The sequence below is a fragment of the Bubalus kerabau genome, chromosome 3 (assembly GCF_029407905.1).
Source record: "Bubalus kerabau isolate K-KA32 ecotype Philippines breed swamp buffalo chromosome 3, PCC_UOA_SB_1v2, whole genome shotgun sequence".
Lineage (NCBI taxonomy): Eukaryota > Metazoa > Chordata > Mammalia > Artiodactyla > Bovidae > Bubalus > Bubalus kerabau.
Genome location: NC_073626.1, coordinates 175148250 through 175165965, shown reverse-complemented (window position 1 = coordinate 175165965; position 17716 = coordinate 175148250). Strand labels below are relative to the sequence as shown.

Here is a 17716-nt window from a genome sequence, read left to right as displayed (position 1 = left end):
TCCTAAAGGAGATCAGTCCTGGGTGTTCATTGGAAGGACTGATGCTGAAGCTGAAACTCCAATACTTTGGCCACCTCGTGCAAAGAGTTGACTCATTGGAAAAGACTCTGATGCTGTGAGGGATTGTGGGCAGGAGGAGAAGGGGACAACAGAGGATGAGATGGCTGGATGGCATCAATGACTCGATGGACATGAGCTTGGGTAAACTCCTGGAGTTGGTGATGGACAGGGAGGCCTGGCGTGCTGTGATTCATGGGGTCGCAAAGAGTCGGACACGACTGAGCGACTGAACTGAACTGAACTGATTTCTTCCTTGCAACAAAGAGTTTGTCACTAATCTGATGTGCTCTGCTGAGGAACAAGTTTGTAGAACTCTTTTGCATGTTTCAATTAAAGCTAAAAAAAAAAAAAAAAAAAACACACCTAAAATCTTTTGCTATAACAATGTCCAGGTCTTTCTAGGAGAATTATCAATGGGGATGCTAGTAAAATAGTCTGAGTACATTCAACATTCCTGATACCTAATGGTTTCCAAACACAGTTTTAATGATCTGTGCAGAATGATGTGAGGAAATGGAACTAAATAGCAAAATAACTGGAGAGTAATACGAGGTGACATTAAGAGATAGTTGTGTTTTGTATCCTATGAACTGTAGCTTGCCAGGCTCCCCTGTCCATGAGATTGCCTAGGCAAGAATACTGGAGTGGGTTATCATTTCCTTCTCCAGGGTATCTTCCCCACCCAGGGATCAAAACTGCATCCTCTGCATTGGTAGGCATATTCTTTACCACTGTGCCACTAAGGAAGCCCTTCAAGTAGAGAATATGGTCCTCAAAGCACATAATTAATTATGATGAAACCAAAGTAACAAACTTTGTCCGCTATAACTGAATATGACATAAAAGAGAAGTCTATCAAAGACTAGATATTTTGAAATTTTGAGTCTTGTTTGTTTTACTATATCACAGAACTTTTCAGTACTTTACTCCAACATAGGGAACTAGAAAACTAATTTATAGAATTGTTTCTATAGTAACAATGAAAATTCAGTGATTATAAAGATTTTAGCAAGTACATAATCTGACGCCTGAATTCTGAATATTAGGGACATAAATATGTCAGAAGACTGACTTGATCTACAATGAATTTTTGTATTTGAAAACACAAAATCTGCTATTCTTACTAGTTTTTTATTTTCTTTGAACTTAACCAAGAATTATCTTCTCTTATCTCAGCTTCTTGGGTTAGCCTCTTCAAAGAAAATGCAATGCTTGTGACCTGTAGAGATTTAGAAAAGGTATCCCCGACTAAAATGAGTGCCTCAATAAAAGGAAAAATTCTGTACAGATCTCTTCCATTTGACGCTGCTAAACTTAAGTACAATAATGTCACATGTACTTATACAGTAATTGTGGGCACGCCTAAGTCCCTCCCTCTTTCCTAAACCAAATTCCCCAGATCCTAGAAATCCAGCCCTTCTGCCCTCCGGAGGCGCCTTTCCCAACGTAAAGTACAATTTAAAATTTAAGCTCCTGACTAAATAATGATTCCGTAGTCAACTGCTCGGGGATCTGGGCACCCCAGTGCCTCTGGAGCGTGCAGCGGGGTGTAGGGAAGGGCAGGGGGAGTGGGCGAAGCTGCTGGTTGGTGCCTGAAATCTGTGCGTTGCCCCTTTAATTGTGTCCCCAGCCCTCGGGCGTTTCTGTCCAACGCCCACGTCAGCAAATACCTTTTGTTTCTCTCACGTTGGGGCTACTTGTTTTGGGGCGCAAAGGAACGGCTTCGAAAGGGGGAATTTCCCTGCCGAGAACCGGGAATCTTCCCCCCAGCCCGCGCGCGCGACCCGCCGTTGCGCCGCGGCCCGCGGTAAGTGGCTGCGCGCCGCGCGGGCGGAGGGCGGGCGGGGCGTCGGGGCAGCCTCGCACGGGCCCGCAAGCCTCGCTGCGGGCGGAGGCGCGGGCGAAGGCGCCGCGGGCTTTGCTCCCCGGGCGGTGGCGGCGGGATACGGCCCGGGCGCTGCGCCCCAAGACGTCCCCGGGCTGGGAGAGCGGCGGGAGGCGCAGAGGCGAGCGGGCGCCATTTGCAGCCCCGGGCGCAGCGGCGGTGGTGCGCCGACTCTGAGGGGCTGGAGACGGTCACAAAGGAGGCGCGGCCGGGCGGCCGGCGCCGAGGACCCGGCCTCGCGGCGGTGGCCGGCGAGTAGAGGCGGGCGGCGGCGGGGCGCACCGGTTCCCGGACTGCGCGGCCGCCGCCCGGCCCTGTCCGCCTGCGCGCCCGGGAGGGGCTGCGGGACAATGGCCGCGCCGTCGCCGCCCGCGCCCGCCCGACCGCCCCCGCCGAGCGCCGTGCCCGCCTGGCCGCCCGGCCCGGCCGTGGCGCGGGGAAAGGCGGGAAGGCGCGCGGAGCCTCCTGGCGGCGGTGGCGGGAAGGCGGCGCGGGGCCGGTGCCGGGCGTGTCTGGAGCCGTCGGGCGCCGCAGACTCCCGGAGGGTCGGCGGCCGGCGGGGCTCGGGCTGCGCGGCCAGTGATGGGTGGCCCGCCGGATGGGGCGGCCAAGGTCTGGGGCTTGTCACTTGCGGCCAGGAGTCCGAGTTTCTCCGTACATCTTCCATCCTTTGGTTTTATATCGTGACGCGACAGATCCGGGCTTAGAACCCAAGCAGACTTACTATACCTATCTAATATTGTGCTGTAATTACTGTTTTATGACGGACTCACACATATGCACCTTCTGCCTATGTAGACGGCATCTTTTGTAAGTTAATAGCGGTTTGGCACCTTCGCCTTCAAATGCGCTTATTTATTATTGATTGTGCCAGTAGCCAGGTTCTCTATCTTGCAAAGGCGGTTCCCCCCGCCACCCCCCACCCCGGCCCCGGCTTTCGTTTTTCTTTTTAAATTAAAATATAGTAGACATATAACCTTATGTTAGGCTTAGTCCAAAATGGGTTTGCAAGCGGTAGATTCTCACCTATTGGGCTTTTAAACTACACACGTCGGTATTACTTCTGTCCTTAATAAGCATTTATATTTGCAGAACTTTAGTAAATGAAGTGCTTTCGCCTATATGAATTGTTTCACTTTTTTTCACATAAAACAACCATCCAGTCAGGCCGGTGGTTTTTCCACTTTCTAGGTGGGGAAACGCATTAAGCATTTAAACGTTAAGCCAAGAGGTGAACAGTGGCAGGCTTCCAGCGCCCTTGCCTCCTGTTCTTGCTCTTCATTTCCTCCTGAAGTCACCTCCAGAGTCTTTAAGTAAGCAAGTCATATCGTTCCCATGCTCTAAAAACCTTAACCGATCTTATCAGAAACAAGTCTAAAATCCTCAGCAGAATAAACCTCAGGCTCAAAACTTCGTCTCTAATTTTCCCCGAGTCTCAGATAAGGCTTGAGTTTGTGGGACCCCTGGAGCAAGAGCCCTTCACTGAAGGGCTGTCAGGCAGACTATAACCAGGAATCAGGTACCTTTATTCCTGGGAGTCCCCCTGGCCACACAAATGGTAAATGGGAAGTGAGAATCTAACCTGCCACCCTCGGCCAAATGGGCATGTTTGGGTTAGGCTGTGAAATATTAGACCCAGGCATCATGAGTACCTTGGCTTCTTTCAAGCTGTGAATTCCCCATGAAAGAGAGCAGCCTGCCAGAACTTATCTTGCAGCCTTGAAATCACCAGCTCTGCTGTTGATGATGATTTGAACCCCCAAACTTTGTAAGATAGGGTAATACTTGATTCATCCTGTATCATTTAAATCTTATTTTCTAGATAAAATGGAATTTATGTCTAATAAGCTCAACCTTTTCAGTGACCTATTAGTTTATAATAATGAAAGAATTTGGTGCGAGTGTTTTGATCCCCTTGAGGAAAGTTCTTGTCACTTTTTTGCTTAGAATTGGTCAATGGCTCCTCATCTTCAGTGGCTCCCCGTCTTACTCAGACCAAAAGCCCAAGGCCCTAAAGAGTCTACCAAGTCCTACAGGAACTGGTCCCATGATGTCCTGTGAAAGTCGCTCAGTTGTGTCCGACTCTTTGCGACCCCATGGACTATACAGTCCTTGGAATTCTCCAGGCCAGAATACTGGAGTGGGTAGCCTTTCCCTTCTCCAGGGGATCTTCCCAACCCAGGGACTGAACCCAGGTCTCCCGCATTGCAGGGAGATTCTTTACCAGCTGAGCCACAAGGGGAGCCCCATGATGTCCTACTGCCCCACAATCTGTTGTTCCTCTCTGACTCCATCTTTCATTACTCTCCCCAGCCCTCCATTTTCTAAAATTTTTTAGCTGCCTGACTCGGGATCCAACCCATACGCCCTACATTGGGAGCACTGAGTCTTAACCACTGGACTGCCAGGGAAGTCCTCCCCAGCTCTTGCTGTTTCTCCAACCTCCTTGCCTGCTTCTCTTCAGAGCCTTTGCATTTGCTGTTCCATCTGCCTGGAACACCCTTCCTCCAGATAGCTGAATAACTCTCTTACCATCTTTGGACTTTACTTTAAATGCCATCTTCTCATTGAGACTTTCCTCAAATATGGTTTTTATTTTCTTAACATTTTTATATTTAATTCTGATTCCAATTTCCTAATTCTAATTTACAGGGTTAAAAGATATGTATCCATACAATTACCACGCCAGTTTGCTGAAGTTTCTCATGGCCCAGGGATTTATCCTAAGGAGACTGAACTTTGTATTTGTGACCTTTGTATTAGTGATACATTAAATTCTTAATTAATAACTATGTACCTTTAAAAGGGGGCTTCCCTAGTGTTTCAGCGGTAAAGAACATGCCTGCCGATGCCAGAGACACAGGAGATGCAGGTTTGATCCCTGGAGGAGGAAATGGCATTCCACTCCAGTATTCTTACCAATGTTCCACGGACAGAGGAGCCTGGCAGCCACAGTCCATGGGGTCACAAAGAGTCAGACGTGACTGGGCACACACACACCTTTAAAAAGATGGTCTTCTAGCCCACAACCGTAATAAGAGTTATATTTGTTACCTAAATCTTTCCTTTACTTGTGGAAATGCATGTCTATTCCTTCTATTCCAAAGACTTTTTAACTTCAGTTCAGTCGCTCAGTCGTGTCCGAATCTTTGCGACCCCATGAATTGCAGCACGCCAGGCCTCCCTGTCTATCACCAACTCCCGGAGTTCACCCAAACTCTTGTCCATCGAGTCGGTGATGCCATCCAGCCATCTCATCCTCTGTCGTACCCTTCTCCTCCTGCCCCCAATCCCTCATAGCATCAGAGTCTTTTCCAGTGAATCAACTCTTCGCACGAGGTGGCCAAAGTATTGGACTTTCAGCTTCAGCATCAGTCCTTCCAAAGAACACCCAGGACTGATCTCCTTTAGATGGACTGGTTGGATCTCCTTGCAGTCCAAGGGACTGAGTCAAGAGTCTTCTCCAACACCACAGTTCAAAAGCATCAATTCTTTTTAACTTAATGATTCCTAAAATATGTATATTGTCTTTTTCATCCACGTTTAAAGATCTTGAACTTGGTGGGAATCATTAATTCTTTAATATTCTTAGGACTGTTATAGATTAATCTCTTACAGATATTTAAAATGTTTCAAATTAAATTTTTATGTATTTATTTTTGGCTGCACTGGGTCTCTCTTGCTGTGTGTGAGTTTTCTGTAATTGTGGCAAGCGGGGGCTACTCTCTAGTTGTATCTGAAATCTCCCTGGGCCAGAGACTGAACCCATGTTGTGGCAGGTGGATTCCCAACCACTGGACCACCATGGAAGTCCTCAACTGAATTTTGACTGTCTGCATGAACTAGTATAACTAGCTGTTTCAACTTATAAGGTCAATCTACTGAAAAGAAAATTTGAAACATATTACCCATTTCCATGACTTAATCACATACTTTGAGAATAACCTAAACCTTTTCTGATGACTCAAGAATACAATTATGGCTCTTTCCTTCCGAGAAGGCTGCAGAGGCAGACTATACAGCCATGGCCAAGATAAAGGCTCAAGACCTTCATGGCAAGAAGAATGAGGAGCTGCTGAAAAAGTTGGAAGACCTGAAGGTGGAGCTATCCTAGCTGCGTGTGGCTAAAGTGACAGACAGTGAGGCTTCCAAACTCTCCAAGATTCTCATTTTTAAATCCATCGCCAGTGTACTCACCATCATTAACCAGACTCAGAAAGAGAACCTCGGGAAATCTGTAAGGGTAAGAAGCCTCTGATCTGCGACCCAAGAAAACACGAGCCATGCACCAAGCGTGAACAGAACCTGAAGACCAAGCAAGAGGCAGCAGTGGAAAGAGTGGCTGTTCCCACTCTGGGAATACGCGGTCAAGGCCTGAGCATCCAGGCATCAATAAAACAAGCAAACTGGCAAAAAAAAAATAAAAAGTACAATTATGAATGCAAGTTACGTTAATGCTTTGTAGGTGTAAATATTAGTATATCGAGTTGTAACTACCCCAATTTATAGCACAGTTCCTATTTTCTTGGAAAAATTCCTGTATATCACTTCTGTTTTTCAGTCTCTATGCCTTTATTTAGTTCCTCACCATTTCTTACTTTGACAACTGCATTAAGCCTTTAAATTAATCTCCCTGGCCCTGCCTCTCCCACTATTTCTCCAGGCTGTTTTGGGTTTTTTTTCAGGGTATACAAACTGGCTCATCATAACAATAATACCTAATAATTATTGAGCCCTAACTGCATGGTGAGCCACTAAGATATTAAAAAGCAAAGATATTACTTTGCTGACAAATGTCCGTCTAGTCGAAGCTATGGTTCTTCCAGTAGTCATGTATGAATGTGAGAGCTGGACCGTAAAGAAGACAGAGCACCGAAGAATTGATGCTTTTGAACTGTCATGCTGAAGAAGACTCTTGAGAGTCCCCTGGACAGCAAGGAGATCAAACTAGTCAATCTTAAAGGAAATCAACCCTGAATACAATATGCACTGCAAGGGCTGATGCTGAAGCTGAAGCTCCAATACTTTGGCCACCTGATGTGAAAAGCCGACTCATTGGAAAAGACCTTGATGCTGGGAAAGATTGAAGGCAGAAGGAGAAGAGGGTGACAGAGGATGGGATGGTTGGATGGCATCATTGATTCAATTGTCATGAACTTGGGCAAACTCCAGGAGATGGTGAGGGACAGGGAGGCCTGGTGTCCTGCAGTCCATGGGGTCGCAAAGAGTCAGACACGACTTGGCGACTGAACAACAAATGGCATGCTAGGCTTCCCAGGTGGCACTAGTGGTGAAGAAATCATGCCTCTCCTGCCAGTTCAGGAGAGGCAAGAGACACTGGTTCCATCCCTGGGTTGGAAAGATCCCCTGGAGCAGGAAATAGCAACCCACTCCAGTATTCCTGCCTGGGAAATCCCACGGACAGAATAGCCTGATACATGGGGTTTCAAAGAGCTGGACATGAATGAGCACACACCCACCCACCTGCTTGCTAGGCATTTTGCATACATTATGGTCAGAAAAAAAGTGCAGGACTTAAAAGAGTGCTGGTTTGGGGTCAGTCAGCCTGAATTCCAGTCTGTGTTCCCTTGCTTCATGTGCAGTCTTGGAGATTTTGTTTTTATTCCTCTGTGCCTCTGTTTCTTGATCTAGACCATGTGAATCACAGTAGCGCTTATTTCATGAGGCTGTTGTGAGGACTGAAATAAGATAATGGGTGTAAAATGCTTACTACTGTGCTTAGTAAACCTTCAAATATTAGCTATTTACTTTTATGAAGATATAACTCATAGACCATAAAATTCACCTTTTAAAGTATACAATTCAGTGTTTTTTAGTGTACTCACAAAGTTATGCAGCCATCACTACTCTCTAATTATAGAACACTTGACTGCATAAAGAAACCGCACATCCATTAATAGCCCCTGACAACACTAACCTACTCTCTGTCTCTCACCTGCCCATGCTGGATATTTCATATAAACGAAATCATAAAATATATGGTGTCTTGTGACCGGCTTCTTTTGCTTAGCTTGAAGTTTTTCAGTTTCATCCATGTAGTAGCAAATAGGAAATCAGTTTTTCATTCCTTTTTAATGGCTGAATAACTTTCCATTGTATGGATCTACCACATTTTGTTTGTCCATTTCCCAAATGTTGATGGACATTGGGTGGTTTCTGCCCTTTCACTGTTATGAATAATGCTGCTATAAACATTTGTATACAAATTTCTATGGGCATATATAGTTTCATTTCTCTTAAACATAAACATAAACCTGGGAGTGGAATTGCAGAGTCTTGTGGTAACTCTGTGTTTAATCATTTAGGAACTACCAGGCTGTTTTCCAAAATGGGTGTACCATTTTACATTCCAACTGGCAGTACGTGAAGGTTCTGATTTCTACACATCCTGGCCAACACTTGTTATTTTCCTGTGTGTGTGTGTGTTTATAGTAGTCAGCCTAATGGGTGTGAAGTCATATCTCACTATGACTTTTACTTGCATTTCCTTAATGACTCCTGATGCTAAACATATCTTCACATGCTCATTGTCGTTTGTCTTTATTTCTTATTGCTGTTAATCTTACTTATCTTAGCTATTATCTTACTTAATCCTCTCAACAGACTTCGTTAGCACCTCTTAACAGTCAGTATCTCCATTTTACAAAAAGGAAACTGGTGCTTAGGGTTAAGCAACTTGACTAAGTCACATAGCTAGTCATTGGTAGACCTATAACTATGTCACTCTTCTTAAAATCCTTCAAAAGTGTCCAGACCCACAGAAGTGGAGGGGTTTCAGGAGCTGGCACCTACATACTGTTCTCTGTTCATCTCCCACTGTCCCTTCACAGACCCTGAGTCTCTAGCCACAGCAAACTTTTTTGAAGAGGTCATGCTTTTTAATACTTGCTGTGCCTCTGCCCTTTGGGCTTCTGTCTAGAATGCCCTTTGTCCTCTTGTCCATTATGAACTTTTATTCATCCTTCAAGACTCGACTGTTACTGCCTTTTGGAAGCTTTTGTGGACTTGCTTCTTAGGTGGCACTAGTGGTAAAGAACCCTCCTGCCAATGCAGGAGACTTAAGAGACGTGGGTTCAATCCCTGGATCAGGAAGATCCCCTGGAGAAGGGCATCGCAACCCACTCCAGTATTCTTGCCTGGGGAATCCCATGGACAGAGGAGCCTGGCAGGCTACAGTCCATACGGTCGCAAAGAGTTGGACGTGACTGAGGCGACTTGGCATGCATGCATGTGGACACTGCCAGGCAAAGTCATTTGCTTCCTTGGTTTTATAGTTTCCTTCTCCTAGGAGTACTTTCTTTCTCTTTCTTTCTCTCTCTGCAGATAGACATTGAGGCATTGTAGAGCTCTGATCTTCCATGTGTCATCAGGTTTGTATTCCCAGGGCCAGGGATCGCCTGGCATTGAGCAGGTGCTCAATAAATAGATATTGAATGAATATGTTTCACATTTCAGAATATCTGTTCTCATGAAAATAAAAGATATTTTTCTTTAAAAAAAGGGAAAGAGAGACTTGCCTGGTGGTCCAGTGGCTAAGACTCTGCACATTCAATGCAAGGGACCCAAGTTCCATCCCTGCCCAGGGCACTAGATCCCACATGCCACAGCTGAGTTTTCATGCCAAAACTAAAGATCCCAAGTGTTGCAGCTAAGACCTGACACAGCCAAAAAATAATATTTTTTTTAAAAAAAGAACAAAATATATATGACGGTTAAAGTCGCTCAGTCATGTCCGACTCTTTGCAGGCCCCATGGACTATATAGTCCATGGGATTCTCCAGAATACTGGAGTGGGTAGCCGTTTCCTTCTCCAGGGGATCTTCCCAACCCAAGGATTGAACCGGGGTCTCCTGCATTGCAGGTGGATTCTTTACCAACCAAACCATCAGGGAAGCCCAAAAATATATATAGCTGTATGATTTTCAGAACAGTGTACAAGTAGTTATTGCATCAAAGCATGAAGTTTCTTTCTTTCCATTGTTTTTCTAACTCTTCAGTAAATCTCCATTGCTCTTGAGTCCTGGACTTTCTGCAGCATCTGAACTGTCGAAGGTACAGCAAACACCTTTGTATTGGCTTCAGGGCCCTCTGTCTCGCTGGTTGTTGGATAAGGTGAAACACAGCGTTCTTATAATTTCAGCATATTGCAGGGGGAGCTTTATTCCAAAATCTTTTTTTATCATCAGAATACACTTTTTTTTTTTTAAACGCAGAATACACTTCACAGCAAACCAGGCCATAATTTTATCTAAGACCTTCTTAATAAGTACATTAGAATAGCATTCTAAGCCTAAACATTAAAATTTTAAACTTCCAATTTTCAAATCTTACAGAGTACTGATCTCATTCTCATGAAGTCTCCTTTCTGATAACATTTTAAAAACAATCTAAATTTTAAATAAGTGTCTAAGTGTCTGTTAATGGACGAATGGATAAATAAAATGTGGTTTATATATAATGGGATAATATTCGGTCATGACAAAAAAGAAATCCTGTCATGTGTGACAACATGGATGGACCCAAAAAATAATATGCTAAGTGAATTAAGCTAGGTAGAGAAAGATAAATGCTGCGTGTTATCACTTATATGTGAAATCTGAAAACTCCAACTCATAGAACAGAGTAGAAAAGTAGTCAGGGACTGGAGGGTGGGAAAAATAGGGTGAGATTGCTAAAAAGGCACAAAATTTTCAGCTATAAGATGAATAAGTTCTGAGGCTCTAATGTATAACATAGAGATATATGTTATATATCTATAGTTGATAACACTGTATTGTACAACTGAAATTTGCTAAGGGAGCAGAACTTAAATGTTCTCACCAAAAAAAAGAAAGAAAAGGTAAAGATGGCGCAGTGGTCAAGAATCTGCCTGCCACTGCAGGAGATGCAAGAGACACAGGTTCTATCCCTGGGTTGGGAAGATCCCCTGAAGGAGGAAATGGCAATCCACTCCAATATTCTTGCCTGGAAAATCCCATGAACAGAGGAGCCAGGTGGGCTGCAGTTCATGGGGTCACAAAGAGTCAGACACAACTCAGCAAATCAGCATGCATTAATTAACTAGGTAGGAGGAATCCTTTTACAATGTATATGTATATCAGATACCATAATGTACACTTTAATATCTTACAAATTTATTTGTCAGTTCTATCTTAATGAAGCTGAAAAAAAAAATCTGAAGAACACACCCTGGTTTATCAGTTTAGTTCAGTAGCTCAGTGGTGTCCGACCCTTTGTGACCCCATGGACTGCAACATGCCAGGCCTCCCTGTCCATCACCAACTCCTGGAGTTTACTCAAACTCATGTCTGTTGAGTCAGTGATGCCATCCAACCATCTCATCCTCTGTCGTCCGCTTCTCTTCCCGCCTTCAATCTTTCCCAGCATTAGGGTCTTTTCAAATGAGTTAGCTTTTCGCAAGTAGGTGGCCAAAGTATTGGAGTTTCAGCTTCAACATCAGTCCTTCCAATGAACACTCAGGACTGATCTCCTTTAGGATGGACTGGTTGGATCTCCTTGCAGTCCAAGGGACTCTCAAGAGTCTTCTCCAACACCACGGTTCAAAAGCATCAGTTCTTTGGCACTCAGCTTTCTTTTTTTTTTTTTTTTTTTTGGCTTCATAAACCATTTTATTTATTTATTATTTACAGAATTTTGCTTTTTGTCAAACCTCAACATGAATCAGCCATAGGTATACATATATCCCTCCCTTTTTGAACTTCCCTCCCATCTCCCATCCCATCCCACCCCTCTAGATTGATACAGAGCCCCTGTTTGAGCTGCCTGAGTCATACAGCAAATTCCAGTTGGCTATCTGTTTTACATATGATAATGTAAGTTTCCATGTTACTCTTTCCATACATCTCACCCGCTGCTCCCCTCTCCCCATGTCCATAAGTCTATTCTCTATGTTTGTTTCTCCATTGCTGCCCAATTAATAAATTCTTCAGTACCATTTTGTAGATTCCATAAATAAATGTTAGAATATAATATTTATCTTTCTCTGACTCACTTCACTCTGTACAATAGGTTCTAGGTTCATCCACTTCATCAGAACTGACTCAAATGTGCTCCTTTTTCTGGCTGAGTAATATTCCATTGTGTATATGTACCATCCATTCATCTGTCAGTGGACATCTAGGTTGCTTCCATGTTCTAGCTATTGTAAATAGTGCTGCAATGAACAAGGGATACATGTGTCTTTTTCGATTTTGGTTTCCTCAGGGTATATGCCTAGGAGTGGGATTGCTGGGTCACATGGTGGTTTTATTCCTAGTTTTTAAAGGAATCTCCATACTGTCTACCACAGTGGCTGTATCAGTTTACATTCCCACCAACAATGTAAGAGCAGTCCCTTTTCTCCACATTCTCTCCAGCATTTATTGTTTGTAGACTTTTCTGATGATGGCCATTCTAACCAGTGTGAGGTCAATCTCATTGTAGTTTTGATTTGCATTTCTCCAATAATGAGTGATGTTGAGCATCTTTTCATGTATTTGTTAGCCATCTGTATGTCTTCTTTGGAGAAATGTCTGTTTAGGTCTTTCTCCCACTTTTTGATTGGGCTGTTTGTTTTTTTTCTGGTATTGAGTTGTATGAGCTGCTTGTATATTTTGGAAATTAATCCTTTGTCAGTTGTTTCATTTGCTATTATATTCTCTCATTCTGAGGGTTGTCTCTTTACCTTGCTTATAGTTTCCTGTGCTGTGCAAAAGCTTTTAAGTTTAATCAGGTCCCACTTGTTTATTTTGTTTTTATTTCTGTTACTCTAGGAGGTGGGTCATAGAGGATCTTGCTTTGATTTATGTCGAGTGTTCTGCCTATGTTTTCCTCTAAGAGTTTTATAGTTTCTGGTCTTACATTTAGGTCTTTAATCCATTTTGTATTTATCTTTGTGTTAGTGTTAGGAAGTGTTCTAATTTCATTCTTTTACACGTAGCTGTCCAGTTTTCTCAGCACCATTTATTGAAGAGGCTGTCTTTGCTCCATTGTATATTCTTGCCTCTTTTGTCAAAAATAAGGTACCCATAGGTGCATGGGTTTATTTCTGGGCTTTCTTTCTTGTTCCGTTGGTCTATATTTCTGATTTTGTGCCAGTACCATACTATCTTGATGCCTGTAGCTTTGTAGTATAATCTGAAGTCAGGAAAGTTGATTCCTCAAGCTACATTCTTCTTTCTTAAGACTGCTTTGGCTATTCGGGGTCTTTTGTGTTTCCATATGAATTGTGAAATTTTTTGTTCTAGTTCTGTGAAAAATGACGTTGGTAATTTGATAGGGATCACATTGAATCTGTAAATTGCATTTGATAGTATAGTCATTTTCACAATATTGATTCTTCCTACCTGTCTCTCCATCTGTATATGTAGTCTTTGATTTATTTCATTATTGTCTTATAATTTTCTGGGTACAGTTCTTTTGTCTCCTTGAAGTGGAGTGGAGTGAAGTGAAGTTGCTCAGTCGTATCCGACTCTTTGCGACCCCGTGGACTGTAGACCACCAGGCTCCTCCGTCCATGGGATTCTCCAGGCAAGAATACTGGAGTGGGTTGCCATTTCCTTCTCCAACTCAGCTTTCTTTATAGTCCAAGTCTCACATCCATACATGACTACTGGAAAAACCATAGCTTTGACTAGACGGACCTTTGTTGGCAAAGTAATGTCTTTGCTTTTTAATATGCAGTCTAGGTTGGTCATAACTTTGTTTCCAAGGAGTAAGCATCTTTTAATTTCATGGCTGCAGTCACCATCTGCAGTGATTTTGGAGCCCCCCAAAATAAAGTCAGAGCATAATTAATGAGGTAGTATTTGTAATGGGAAAATGGCAAAAATTGTTACTAGAAAATTACTCTTCCTTAGGGTGAGACCCACAAAAACTAGTTAGAGTAACTAATTAGTTGGCTAGTTTGCTATCCTCAGGTACACTGTGGTTCTGAAATGGTCACTCTCTCTGTGTATACATATATGATGAAACCAGTCAGATCTTTTCTGTGACCACTTGTGTGTAAGTTAAAATTCTTGAGGTCACAATAAAATGTATAGTAATAAAACTATAAAATGTTTACATTTTCTGCTCAATTAAAGCAGTGTTTTAAAGTGGTCTGCATAACTAGTAATATTACTGTGATAATAGCTAACATCTCTCAGGGGCTTTTTCTAAGACTGCTGCTGCTAAGTTGCTTCAGTCGTGTCCGACTCTGCGACCCCATAGACAGAAGCCCACCAGGCTCCCCTGTTCCTGGGATTCTCCAAGCAAGAATGCTGGAGTGGGTTGCCATTTCCTTCTCCAATGCATGAAAGTGAAAAGTCAAAGTGAAGTCGCTCAGTCGTGTCTGACTCTGAGTGACCCCATGGACTGCAGCCTACCAGGCTCCTCCGTCCATGGGATTTTCCAGGCAAGAGTACTGGAGTGGGGTACCATTGCCTTCTCCGTTTCTAAGACAGTCACTATTATAAGCACTTTCAGTTCAGTTTAGTTCAATCACTCAGTTGTGTCCAACTCTTTGCGACCCCATGTACTGCAGCAGGCTTCCCTGTCCATCACCAACGCCCAGAGCTTACTCAGACTCATGTCCATAGAGCTGGCAATGCCATCCAACCATTTCATCCTCTGTCGTCCCCTTCTGCCTTCAATCTTTCCCAGCATCAGGGTCTTTTCCAATGAGTCAGTTCTTTGCATCAGGAGGTCAGAGTATTGGAGTTTCAGCTTCAGCATCAGCCCTTCCAATGAATATTCAGGACTGATTTCCTTTAGGCTTGACTGTTTTGATCTCCTTGCAGTCCTCGGGACTCTTCAAAAGCATCGATTTTTTGTCACTCAGCTTTATAATCCAACTCTCACATCCATACATGACTACTGGAAAAACCAGTACTTTACTTAGATTATCTTTTCATTTACTATGTCCCATAACTGGAAAATATTATTGCTAGTCCCATTTTATAGATGAAGAAACTAAGGTACAGGGACATTAACATCCCAGGAAGGTTCATGTATGGCAGAGCCAGAATTTGCACCGAGGCAGTCTGATTCCAGAGCATGTATCGTCAAGCACACTGCTCAGCACTGCAGCTCACAGACAAACCAGTCACCCTTCTGCCTACGTATTGAGGCAACTGATGTGCTAATATGTCATCTGGGCCCAGTTGCAGGAAAGAGAAACCACTCCAGCATTTTAGTCTGTTTGCAGAATCACTTGAAGGGCTGGGAGGCGTGGGCCTTCAGAAATTGTTCCCAGCACCAGACTACCTATCAGGCCCTCCAGGGGAGGGTCTCAGGAGGCCACCCCAGCCACATCTGAGTTCCAGGTGACATTGCTTGCTGCGGTTCAAGGGTCAGGAAATTGCTGTTCTGAAACTGCCCCTCAACACCCACCAACTAGTGACGGCTGTCTCCACCAAACTTGTCTCTTGACAGCTGTGAGGTTCGGGACGCTGGAACACTGCAGAAAAACCCAATGTTTCCATAAATGTGCTTGCCAGCATCAACAGCCAGAAGAGCAGAAAGATGGCTCCCGCCCCATTTCTGCCTTCCAAATCTCACGAAACAGCTGACAGATAGACCCCATTTCACATGGGGAAACGTAACTGTAGAGGAGTCTGGGAAATGGACATTTTAATTTTCCACAAGGAAGTTAGAAAGGATGCTGGGGGTTAATACTCAAATCTACTCAGATAATTTTCTGCTAGGGTAGAATTTGGTGGTTGTCACTAAAGATGACATTTCATCAGTATATATAAACTGTTTCTGGTACAGACTATGTTCAAAAATCAGTTCTCTTTAAAAAAGCCCCAGAATTAACTTTACTTGCCTCTGTACAGACCCAGTACAGTGGACAGTGCCAGTTAGTTTTCTTAAATAACATTGTTGAAATAGTTAAAGCTAAATAGTTATAGCTATTAAAGCTATCAAAGTGAATACCCTTTACTGAGTGCCCTTCTCACTCATTGGGGCTAGGAGTGGATGAGCTTTTAGGGTTGGGAGGAGTTGTTCTCAAAAGTTATTGGGCTTCCCTGGTGGCTCAGTGGTAAAGAATCCTCCTGCCAATGCAGGGATCGGAGATTCGATCCCGAGTCCAGGAAGATCCAACGTGCCATGAAGCAACTGAGCCTGTGCGCCGCAACTGTTGAGCCTGTGCTCTAGAACCTGGGAGCCACAGCTGCTGAATCCTGCACACTGGAGAGTTCATTCTCCACAGCAAGAGAAGCCACTGCAAAGAGAGCGGCCTCCGCTTGCTGCAACTAGAAAAAAGCCCATGCGGCAACAAGGACTCAGCACAGCCAAAAAAAAGAAAACAGGTTATTTATTTTGTTGCCCTAACTACAGAGTCCTAGTTTACCTCTAAATTAGACCCTACTGTTTTAATGATGGGTATTTCTTAAAATCCTTTTCATAGCCAACTCTATTCTTTGCTGTACTTCAAATGTAGACACATAAAAAGTGTTGATAACCCATCTCCACAGGTTTGCTGCTTCCCAGCTCCCTCACCTTTGCTCTCAGCTTGTTTTTTGTCCCTTTATTTAAAAAAAATTTTTTAAAGTCTCCCATTCTTCCCAGCTGTAGAGACTGTGGGAATTTTTTTTTTATATAAACTTTGCCAATCCTAAGAGGAAATCACATTACACTTTATGGAATACTCAGGTCATCTTGGCTCTTTTCTCTTTTGGTTGCTGCTCAAAATTTTGTGTTGTTGTTAACTTCCAGGTCAGTGTTTTGAATGCTTTAATTTGCCAGAATTCAGACCTCCTCATGAGTGGGTAACTGATGTGTTTATTTTATTAACTAAAGTATATTTGAGCAGTTATCTTTTGTCTGGTGGTGTTTTCAGGATTCTTATTTAAAAGTTATTTCATTTCATTTTATTCTTCATAACTGCTTATATTTAAAATTTTTTCTACAAGTATATAATGCTTTTATTTTATTTTTAAATTTAATTAATTCATTTATTTCTGACTGTGCTGGGTCTTCACTGCTGTGCGGGGGCTATTCTCTGCAGCATGCAGGCTTCTCATTGCAGCAGCTTCTCTTGCTGCGGAGCACAGGTTCTAGGGAGCGTGGGCTTCAGTAGCTGCAGCGCTCAGGCTCAGTAGTTGTGGCGCACAAACTTAGTTGCTCTGTGGCACGTGAGATCTTCCTGGACCAGGGATCAAACGTGTATCCCCTGAATTGACAGGCAGATTCTTTACCACTGAGCCACCAGGGAAGCCCTATAATACCTTTTTAAAATTAGAAATAACCTGTATTACTTTAAAAATGATTTTATTAATTTAGTCAAAATTATTTTGATGGGAATTCTTAGCTTAATTGATTGATTTAAAAAGCATTTAATTCATTTTTCCACTGCCTATGAACGTAAAGCCTTAACAGTCTCTACATTAACAAAACTTCATCAATGACCAAAATAGTTGAACAAATTTTTTTTTTTTTTTGGTAATGAAAAAGGTTTGGATTCAAGTAGAAACGCATGGGCTCAGTTGCTCTATGGCATGTAGGATCTTCCCATAGCAGGGATTGAACAAGTGTCCCATGCATTGCAAGGTGGACTCTTCACCGGTGGACCACCAGGGAAGCCCAAAACTGAAACATTTTTAATACAAGAATTAAATTTGCAGCTGCTCCTGCAAATTGAGAGACACTGGTTCAGTCTGGCAAACAAATGAAAGATCTGGGTGACTGTAATATGCCAAAGCCTTTGACTGTGTGGATCACAATAAACTGGAAAATTCTGAAAGAGATGGGAATACCAGATCACCT

General features: G+C 43.3%; 1 protein-coding gene and 1 pseudogene across 1 annotated transcript in view; both read left to right on the top strand.

The window, feature by feature from the left end:
- Positions 1-1641: 1641 nt before the first annotated feature.
- Positions 1642-17716, top strand: part of ZBTB8A (zinc finger and BTB domain containing 8A) — a 60669-nt gene continuing 44594 nt past the window's right edge. Inside the window, exon 1 of the mRNA XM_055573787.1 lies at positions 1642-1867. The gene's annotated coding sequence lies outside the window, so the exon portion shown is untranslated. The remainder of the gene's footprint in view (positions 1868-17716) is intronic.
- On the top strand, positions 5970-6323 carry LOC129646898 (60S ribosomal protein L35-like; annotated as a pseudogene).